The sequence below is a fragment of the Macaca fascicularis genome, chromosome 3 (genome assembly GCF_037993035.2).
Source record: "Macaca fascicularis isolate 582-1 chromosome 3, T2T-MFA8v1.1".
NCBI lineage: Eukaryota > Metazoa > Chordata > Mammalia > Primates > Cercopithecidae > Macaca > Macaca fascicularis.
The window spans coordinates 105,759,347-105,770,881 of NC_088377.1; the positions used below are offsets into that span (position 1 = coordinate 105,759,347).

At 36.5% G+C, this 11,535-nt stretch overlaps 1 non-coding gene across 1 annotated transcript; it reads right to left on the reverse strand.

Moving 5' to 3' along the window:
- Nucleotides 1-5,781: 5,781 nt before the first annotated feature.
- Nucleotides 5,782-5,888, reverse strand: LOC123572549 (U6 spliceosomal RNA). The gene has a single exon (XR_006697121.2). It is a non-coding gene; the product is annotated as a U6 spliceosomal RNA (small nuclear RNA).
- Nucleotides 5,889-11,535: the final 5,647 nt, after the last annotated feature.

An 11,535-nucleotide genomic window follows, 5' to 3' on the forward strand; every position in this document is an offset into this window, starting at 1 on the left:
GACTACTGCCTAAATAATACAATATAATTTCTAATACCCAAGGAAACAGCTCCATATTCCTACTGTCATCTAAATTATATTATATAATATAAATATTTGCTAATTTGCTTAGGAGATTCATTTATCCCCTTTACAACAGCATCAAAAATAATAAAATACTTAGAAATAAACTTAATAAAAGAAGTATACAACTTACATCCTGAAAACTACAAAACATTGTAGAAAACAATTAAAGAAGGTCTAAATAAATAGAAAGGCATTTCATGTTCATAGACCAGAAGACTTAATGTTGTTAAGATAGAAATATTCCCTAACTGATCTACAGATTAAATATAACTCCTCTTAAAATCCTGGAGAAACTTCTTGCAGCAATTGACAAGCTGATCCTAAAATTCACACACAAATGCAAGGGACTCAAAATAGCCAAAACAATCTTGAAAGAGGAGAACAAAATAGAAGGACTCATAATTCCTGATTTCAAAACATGCTATAAAGCTACAGTAATCAAGACACTTTGGTACTGGCATAAGGAAAGACATAGACCAACAGACAAGAATTGAGAGACCAAAAATAAATCTCACATTTATGGACAGTTCATTTTCAACAAAATGCCAAGACAACTCAATGATAAAAACAAACTTTTCAAGAAATGACACTGAAAAAGCTGAATATCTACATATAAAATGATAAAATTGTACCCCTTCCTTACACCATACACAAAAATTAACTCAAATGGGTCAAATAAGTAAATGTAAGGGTAGAACTATAAAACTCTTAGAATAAAATCTAGGGGTAAAACTTTGTGACCTTGGGTCAGGCAAAGTAGTCTTAGATATGATATTACTAAAAGCACAAGTGACAAAAGAAAAAGTAGATAAACTGGACTTCATCAAATTTAAAAACTTGGTCAGGCATGGTGGCTCACACCTGTAATCCCAGTGTGAGGATCACTTGACCCCAGGAGTTCGAGACCAACTTGGGCAAATAGTGAGAAGAAAAAATTCATCTCTACAAAAATAAAAATAAAAAATTAGCCAGGCATGGTGATGTGTGTCCATAGTTCCAACTACCTGGGAAGCTGTGGTGGGAGGATCACTTAAGCCTGGGAGGTTGGGGCTGTAGTGAGCCATGCTTGCACCACTGTATTACAGCCTGGATGACAGAGTGAGACCCTGTCTCAACAAAAACCAAAACCAAAAACGTTTGCATTTCAAAAAATACCATCAAGAAAGGGAAAAGAATTGGTGAAAATACTTGCAAATGATAAAGCTGACAAGGAACTTGTATCCAGAATATATACATGTCAGTAGTAGAAAGATTACCCTATTTAAAAAAAAAGCAATGAATCTTAATAGACATTTCTCCAAAGAAGATATACAAATGTTCAGTAGGCACATCAAAGGATGCTCAATATCATTAGCCATCAGGAAAAAAAAGTAACCAAAATCACAATGATATACCACTTCACATTGTCTAGGATGGTTACATAGGAAATAACCAGTGGTGGTGAGGATCCAGAAAATTTGAACCCTGATTCACTGCTGGAGGGAATGATTCAGCATTGAATCACTGTATCACTCAGCAATTCCACTCCTAGGTGTATATCCAAGACATTAAAGAATATATCCACACAAGAAGTTGCACATGAATGTTCACAGCAACATTATTCATAATAGTTAAGGAGTGGGACAATCAAACATCTGTAAACTGATGAATAGATAAACATAATGTAGCATTATTTTGCTACAAAAAATAAAGTACTGAGAGATGCTACCACATGGATAAATCTTGAAATATTAGATAAAAAAAGAAGCCAGTCACCAAAAAAACCCTAGCCCACATATTATATTATTCCATTGATACAAAAGTCCAGAATAGACAAATCTATAGAGACAGAAAGTCAATTAATAATTGGCTAGTGCTGGGGGGTTGGCGGTTAATGGGAAGTGACCAGTAATCTGTACAGAATTTCTTTATAGGGTGATGAAAATGTTATTAAATTGATTGTGGCTGGGTGCAAAGGCTCATGTTTGTAATCCCAGCACTTCGGGAGGCTGAGACAGGTGGATGGCTTCAGCCCAGAAGTTTGAGACCAGCCTGGGCAACATGGCAAAACCCCGTCTCTACAAAAAAATACAAAAATTAGCCAGGTATGGTGGTGCGCCCCTGTAGCCCCAGCCACTTAGGGGGCTGAGTTATGAGGATCACTTGAGCCCAGGAGGTTGAGGCTACAGTGAGCCGAGATCGTGCCACTGCACTCCAGCCTGGGCAAGAGTGAGACTCTGTCTCAAAAAAAAAAAAAAAAAAAAAAAATTGATTGTGGTGAAGGTTGCACAACTCTGTTAATATACTAAGAATCTTTGAATTGAATACATTAAATGAATGAATTGTATAGTATGTGAATTATATTTCAAAGCTACTAGTTATATAAGGTATGCACACTTACATAAATATGTATGTATGCTATATATACTTTACTACTTACATAAAGTATATACGTATGTATATATATACTTTTATATTGAAAAAACTGATATACAGGAAATATAGTAAAAGTGTTCCCCAAACACTTCCAGCGTGCTTGCTGTGCAGGCACTTGGATACAAAGACCAAAGTCACTGACTCTTCCTACCCCTAGGAGTTCGTATGTTGGTGGGTAGCTTCTTGCCTCTCTGTAGGAGCTATGAGTCAAGCTGTCTCCAACAGAGAGACCAGTGGCTAGTGTTCCCCAGAAGACCTCAGCTAAAGGTCTCCAGTTAAAAGTGAGTCAGATTCAACATTCTCTTTGAGGTCTCTTACTTCCCTGCTTCTCTCTTTCATCCCTAAAATGTTGAAATATTTAAGGTGCCTAAACTCATAATAAGCCTTAAAAAAAAAAAAAAAAACAACAACCTAAAAAGCCATGGTGAACTCTATGGGTTCTCAGCAGGAGGACAATGGATAAAATATTTGAAAAAGACGAATTTTATTCTGGCTTGTTTTCTTCACAGCTGAAGGCCTTCAGCCCTTTCCAGTCCAGTATCACTCTAGGCATGGAATTTTGGGCAGTAGAAAACATTATGTAGTGTTTGTTCACCATTTAGATCTAGATTAAAAATGAATGTATTACATTTGAACCCTGGTAATTTCTAATATTTCATATTCAACAATATCATGTCGCTCATTGTTAGGTACCATACGGTGCTTGAGCTAAAGATACACTAGCGCCAAGGTTAGCCACAATCCCCATTCTCAGAGAATGTCCAACTCAGCGTGGATGACAGACATTATGGAAATAATTGTGAAGGAAAAATGTTAGATGCTATGGAACTGCTAATCTGTGGAAACCAAAGCATGAATGTGAGGAGGTAAATTTTATGCTGAAACCCAGGTAAAGGTGTGAAGGTGGTTACAGGTGTGGTCAAGATGGCGGTGCCTATAGAGAAGAGTATGGCAGGCTGGGGAAGAGCACGGGAGAAGGTCCCAGCAGAGGGAAGTCTAGCAGAAAGAAGCTCATGCAGCTGAGTGTGAGGACTGAGGAGAAAGGGTGTGAGATAAGACTGGTGAATTAGATGTGGATGAGACAGGCAAGGCCTTTAGCCTGGGGTGAGAAGTTCAGACCTTGTTGTAGCGTCAGTGCGAAGCCATTGAAAGTTTTAAGCGTGGAGCATAGTAATCAGATATTTAAAGAGATCTCTGGGGCTGTTTTTTGAAAAACTTTTCAAACATGCATGTCATAACAGAAATATTTTTTAAAAAGAAATTAAATTATATGTTTTCACTTCAAAATTTTCTTAATTTTGAAAACTCAGATGAAGCTTACAACTTCTTTATTAGAAATGACAAGTAAAATGCCATATTCAACTGATCCTATTTAATCACTGGATCATTCAGGGACAAAGCATAGAAAGTTTGTTTTTCAGTGATATTTTTCCTCATTCCAAACATTTGAAATTCAATAAAAACACGAACAAAGATACTTTTTAAATTTCTAGGACAAATGTCACAAAAGCAAACAAATGGAGTACCAAAGAAATTTTTTGAGGCTCAGTGAGTAGGGTGGGCAGTGGATGGCAGAGTTTGTGGGTGTTGGTATGCTGAAAATTCAGGCGCTTCTCTGCTGACTTCTAAAGAGCAGGACCCCAATCCTAAGTCCTAGAGAATGTGTGACAACATTCCCAAGAACGACCAACCCTAGGCAAATGTAAAATTAGGTTAGTATTAGAAAAAGAGATGATTGATTTCTCTGAGTGGCCTAAAGACATTTTTTCTTAATTCCAGTCTTTAACTCAACAAGAGTTTATTGGCATTCTATTTTGTGTAAGGACTGGCACTAAGTACTGAGATCTTTATATGTTTCTTTCTTTCTATCTATCTATCTATCTATCTATCTATCTATCTATCTATCTATATCGTTTTTAAAAGTTTTTTAAATTATACTTTAAGTTCTAGGATACATGTGCACAACGTGCAGGTGTGTTACATATGTATACATGTGCCATGTTGGTTTGCTGCACCCATTAACTCGTTATTTACATTAGGTATATCTCCTAATGCTATCCCTCCCCGCTCACCCCACCCCACGACAGGCCCCAGTGTGTGATGTTCCCCACCCTGTGTCCTAGTTTTCTCATTGTTCAGTTCCCACCTATAACTGAGAACATGCAGTGTTTGTCCTTGCGATAGTTTGCTCAGAATGATGGTTTCCAGCTTCATCTATGTCTCTACAAAGGACATGAACTCATCCTTTTTTATGGCTGCATAGTATTCCATGGTTTATATGTGCCACATTTTCTTAATCCAGTCTATCATTGATGGGCATTTGGGTTGGTTCCAAGTCTTTGCTATTGTGAATAGTGCCACAATAAACATACGTGTACATGTGTCTTTATAGCAGCATGATTTATAATCCTTTGGATATCTACCCAGTAATGGGATGGCTGGGTCAAATGGTATTTCTAGTACTAGATCCTTGAGGAATCGCCACACCGTTTTCCACAATGGTTGAACTAGTTTACACTCCCACCAACAGTGTAGAAGTGTCCCTATTTCTCCACATCCTCTCTAGCACCTGTTGTTTCCTGACTTTTTAATGATTGCCATTCTAACTGGTGTGAGATGGTATCTCATTGTGGTTTTGATTTGCATTTCTCTGATGGTCATTGATGATGAGCATTTTTTCATGTATCTGCTGGCTGCATAAATGTCTTCTTTTGAGAAGTGTCTGTTCATATCCTTTGCCCACTTTTTGATGAAGTTGTTTGATTTTTTCTCGTAAATTTAAGTTCTTGGTAGATTCTGGATATTAGCTCTTTGTCAGATGGGTAGATCGTAAAAGTTTTCTCCCATTCTGTAGGTTGCCTGTTCACTCTGACAGTAGTTTCTTTTGCTGTGCAGAAGCTCTTTAGTTTAATTAGATACCATTTGTCAATTTTGGCTTTTGTTGCCATTGCTTTTGGTGTTTTAGTCATGAAGTCCTTGCCCATGCCTATGTCCTGAATGGTATTGCCTAGGTTTTCTTCTAGGGTTTTTGTGGTTTTAGGTCTAACATTTAAATCTTTAATCCATCTTGAATTAATTTTTGTATAAGGTGTAAGGAAGGGATCCAGTTTCAGTTTTCTACATATGGCTAGCCAGTTTTCCCAGCACTATTTATTAAATAGGGAATCCTTTCCCCATTTCTTGTTTTTGTCAGGTTTGTCAAAGATCAGATGGTTGTAGATGTGTGGTGTTATTTCTGAGGGCTCTGTTCTGTTCCATTGGTCTATATCTCTGTTTTGGTACCAGTACCGTGTTGTTTTGAAAAACATGGAATGCTTCACGAATTCACGTGTCATCCTTGTGCAGGGGCTATGCTAATCTTCTCCGTATTGTTCCAATTTTAGTATATGTGCTGCCAAAGCTAGCACATATCTATCTATATCTTTTTATATATCCATCTTGATGAGGAGCAACAATCATTTGTAGATGGCCCATTTTTTTGATGGAAGTCAGCCTTTACTACAGAAAAATTCATTTACAGTTTATTTTGAAGACTTAATAGACAGATCTAATCTTATCTTCCCAAACGAAACAATATTCTTCCTAACAGTTAGACTGCAATTCCAGTAGTCAGTGTTTATAGAAATAAATGTTGGGGCATATGGCATAAAAAGTAGATTCATGGGACAATAGAATAAAATATTTGAACTCACAACTGTTGATGGAAATTTTAGGATATATTGTCATTTATCTGTATCATTGCATTCACCAGGTTTCAACATTATTAGTATTACAAAAGCTCCGTTGTCATTCACTAAAGGCAGAGGTGACTCTGAGACACACCACTTTTATCCATACAACACGATATCCATCAATCATCCATATGCCTCCTGCATTCATAAAATCATGCAACACATGCTATATGTGGAAATGAACTGATTTTTGCTTTCTATTATGATTTATATAATTATTCACACTCCACTGTAGCCCCTTGGGGGAGAGTTGGTTACCATTAGCATTTGCTGTCAGTCAAATTGTGCTTCTTTCCTTATTACCCTTTTTTCATATCTGAACTACAGTAAAAGAACAAGACAAGAATAGAAGTCCTAATATTTAAAAAAAAAAAAATCGCAGAATATATGACCTTTAACCAATGCTGTGATCATTTGCTTCTTTTTAAAATAAGATATATAATTAGGACTAAAAAATGCCAATAAAATCCAGTCATTTGTATCTTTTCCTCGTATAAAGAAAAGTTGGAAAATTAGTTGAAATGGAAAATGATTTTTAAGGTTTAATGCAGAATAATTCTTTAAAGTCATGACTAAGACTGATCATCCACTCAAGATATTCACATTTCAAAGCATCCATTTAGCTTGCAACCTTATTTTAATACTACGGGGTCTCAATATCTTCCTGCCCCGCAGGTTTTTGTTTTCAATGGGCATTTATTTAAAAAGAAACTCCAGATTTATAAATAGATTAGGATGTTATGCTAATTCCTTAATTCTAGGAGGTACACTTTCATAATTATAAAGATCATTTATTTTTTCAATAGCAAACATTTAGCAGGTATTCATTAGGTACCTGGCATGGCTTTAGATTCTGAAATACAAAGACTTCAAGTCATGGTTTTCCTGTTTGGGAAGCTTACCTTTTAGTGAGGAAAGTATGCATGTTAAAAAAAATCTACCTACTTATTGATAGATCTGACAATAACACGTGGAAAGTGCCAACAGATAATGAAAACAGAACATGAGCCCTGAGGACAACATTACTGAGGAAGTATCCCTGAGTTGGAAACCTTACTAGAAAAAAAGGAGTTTGTGAGATGAAGGAGGGAAAGGAAGGGAGAAAAAGATAGCAAATGTCAGAGTTCCTAAAGAGGCCTGGTGTTCTGGGGACTATCGGCCTGAGCACAGGAAACATGGGATGAGTGCAAATGAATTTACAGTGAAAAATATAATATTACATAATGATAAGTGAACTGTCACAGTAGACCATCAAATTTTTCCAGATATTTTCTATATTTTCTATGCATATTCATATCTATCTCTTTCTCTCCTATCATCTATCTATCTATCTATCTATCTATCTATCTATCTATCTAATCTTCTAGGTAGCTAGCTAATCATCTATCAATCTATATATCCATGCATCTATCTTTCTCCTCAAATGGTATCACACTATATATACCTATTTTGCAAACTTCTTTTTCTTAATATATCTTGAATACAATACAAATCATAGATAGACAAGCAAATGGAAAACAACAAAGAGCAGGGGTTGCTATTCTTATATCAGACAAAATAGACTTTAAACCAACAGCAATCAAAAAGGACAAAGAAGGGCATTACATAATGATAAAAGGTTCAATTCAATTAGAAGTCTTAACCATCCTAAATATATATGCATCCAACACTGGAGCACCCAGGTTCATAAAACAAGTTCTTAGAGACTTGTGGAGAGATTTAGATAACCACAAAATAATAGAGGTAGACTTCAACACCCCACTCACAGTATTAGACAAATCATCAAGGCAGAAAACTAACAAAGATATTTGGAACTTAGACCCAACACTTGACCAAATAGACTTAGCAGATATCTTCAGGACACTCCACCCAACAACAACAGACTGTACATTCTTCTCATCTGTACCTGCCATATACTCTAAAATTGACCATATACTCAGTGACTTTAAAGCAATTTTCAACAATTAAAAAAAACCAAAATCATACCAATCACACTCTTGGACCACAGCACAATAAAAATAGAAATCAATACCAGGAAAATCTCTCAAAACCATACAGTTACATGAAAATTAAACAATCTGCTCCTGAATGAATTTTGGGTAAACAATGAAATTAAGTCAGAAGTAAAGAAATTCTTTGAAACTAATAGGAGAGAAGATACAGTATACTAGAATATCTGAGTCACAGCTAAAGCAGCATTAAGAGGAAAGTTTATGGTGCTAAACACCCACATCAAAAACTTTTAAAGATCTCAAATTAATAACCTAACATCACACCTACAGGAACTAGAAAAAACAAGAGCAAATGAATCTCAAAGCTAGCAAAAGAAAGGAATAAAATCAGAGCTACACTGAATGAAATTGAGACACAGAAAAACCATCCAAAAGGTCAACAAAACCAAAAGCTGGGTTTTTAAAAGAATAAATAAGATTGATAGATTGCTGGCTATACTAATAAAGAAAAAAAGATAGATGATGCAAATAAACACAATCAGAAATGACAAAGGGGACATTACAACAAACCCCACAGAAATACAAAAAACCCTCAGAGACTACTACAAACACCTCCATGCACACAAACTAGAAAATCTAGGAGAAATGGATAAATTCCTGAAAACATACAACCTCCCAAGATTGAACCAGGAAGAAATTGAAACCCTGAGCAGAACAATATCAAGTTACAAAATTAAATCAGCAATAAAATACCTACCAACTAGAAAAAGCCCTGGACCAGACAGATTCACAGCTGAATTGTACCGGATGTGTAAAGAAGAACTAGTACCAATCCTACTGAAACGATTCCAAAAAATTGACAAGGAAGGACTCCTCCTCAAATCATTCAATGAGACCAGTATCATTCTGATACCAAACCTAGCAGAGACACAACAACAACAAAAAAACTTCAGGCCAATATCCTTGATGAAAATAGATCCAAAAATTCTCAACAAAATACTGGCAAACCAGATCCAGCAGCACACCAAAAAGCTAATTCATCATAATTAAATAGGCTTTATCCCTTAAATAGGATGCAAGGTTGGTTCAACATACACAAATCCATAAATGTGATTCATCACATAAACAGAACTAAAATAAAAAACCTCATGATCATCTCCATAGTCACAGAAAAGGCTTTTGACAAAATTCAACATGCCTTCCTGTTAAAAACCCTCAACAAACTATGCATTGAAGGAACATATCTGAAAATAGGGCCACCTATGGCAAACACACAGCCAACATCATACTCAAAGCAAAATCTGGAAGCATTCCCCTTAAGAACTGGAACAAGACAAGTGTGCTCACTCTGACTGCTCCTGTTCAACATAGTACTGGAAGTCCTGGCCAGAGCAATCAAGCAAAAGAAAGAAAGAAAGAAAGAAAGAAAGAAAGAAAGAAAGAAAGAAAGAAAGAAAGAAAGAAAGAAAGAAAGAAAGAAAGAAAGAAAGAAAGAAAGAGAGAGAGAGAGAGAGAGAGAGAGAGAGAGGAAGGAAGGAAGGAAGGAAGGAAGGAAGGAAGGAAGGAAGGAAGGAAGGAAGGAAGGAAGGAAGGAAGGAAGGACAGGAAGGAAGGAAGGAAGAAAAGGCATCCAAATATGAGGAGAGGAAGTCAAACTGTCTTTCTTTGCAGATGATATGATTCTACACCTAGATCGTAAGTGAATTAATGCAGGATGAAATAAACAAATACTGCATGTTCTCTCATAAGTGGGAGCTAAACATTGAGTACACATGGACACAAAGAAGGAAACAATAGACATGAGGGCCTACTTGCGGGTGAAGGGTGGGAGGAGGGGGAGGATAAAAAATCTGCCTATTGGGGACTATGCTTATTACCTGGTTGATGAAATCATTTGTATACCAAAATCCCATGACACACAATTTACCTGTGTAAGAAAACTTGTATGTGTACCTCCTGAGCCTAAAATAAAATTTGGAAAAAAATAAACCTATCTAAACATAGAAATAGTACAGTAAAAATATGATATAAAAGTTCCATTTTAATCTTATAGACTGTCATATATGCAGTCTGTCATTGACCAAAATGTCTTTATGTCGGGCAGGGCTATATTTGCAAAAGATCCCTTTTATCATTGAACTTATAGTGCAGTAGCAGAGAGAGAATTGTCAATGATAATTCTAATGAATTTTAGGAAAGGGGAAGAAAAGGTTGTTTTGAAGTAAAAGGCAGAAAGTAAGTCTAGCAGTGGGTGGAGCCCTCATGAATGAATTAATCCATGCGTGGATTAATGGGTTAATGGGTTATCAAGAGAGTGGGACTGGTGGCTTTATAAGAAGAGGAAGATCAGCACCATAAGACAGCGGGTAGGGGTCTGGTGAAGAGAAGATGAGGAGAGACCTGAGGTAGCGCTACCTCTGGATTCTGCAGAGTCCCCATCAGCAAGAAGTTCCTCACCAGATGTGTCCCTCTGATCATGGTCTTCTCAGCCTCCATAAGAATTAAATTCCTCTTCCTTGTAAGTTACCCAGTTTCAGATATTATGCTATAAGCAACAGAAAATGGACTAAGACAGAAATCTATTGCTCATATTTAGCGCCACATCCTTGGTATGAATACACCAGAATATACTTAATCATTCCCCTGGTGATGAACTTTTAGGATATTTGTGGTTTTTTGCTACTACAACTTACGCTGCCTTGCACATCCTTATGCATCTATTTGTGTAGCTTTAAGAGAATATACCTGTGGGATAGATTGATGGGCATAGAATGTAGCAAAGTTTTGATGGGTATTGCCAAATGACCTTCAAAGGCAATTCACTCCCTTCCAAGTTATTTGAGAATGCTTGTTTCCCAAATCCCTTACAACACCCACCCTATTCTTTTTGTTTTTTCATCATAGTAGTGCTTATTTATTTTTATGAACATTTTGTACAAGTTACTATGGTTTCTGAGAAAAAACTTAGGAAATGAAAATAAGAAACTAGAGGGAAAAAGCATCTTAAATTCCACTTCCCATCTGGTCTGTAGCCTTCAAACTTTTCACTGTGTAAGGATGAATTTATGTCTTGTTTGGTCCATAACTGAGATACAGCTGGTAAATGGAACCGGGAGATTCTGCTTCACCACAAATTTCTGCTACCCATTTAGCTCTGTTGATGCAAGGGGGCTTTAGAAACTGCTAGGAAAAGAACTCAAAGGGTTTCTACAAGTGGCATTCAGACACACGGCATGTGGCAGACTCTGGGATGTCTTAAACAAGCCAAATCAAAATATGTGACTGAAGTTCTCCTGAGAGCAAGCCACCTGATGGAAGAAAGAATTTGGTGTAAATATCCAGATTATGCAATAGGTTTTAAGTGTTGGAGG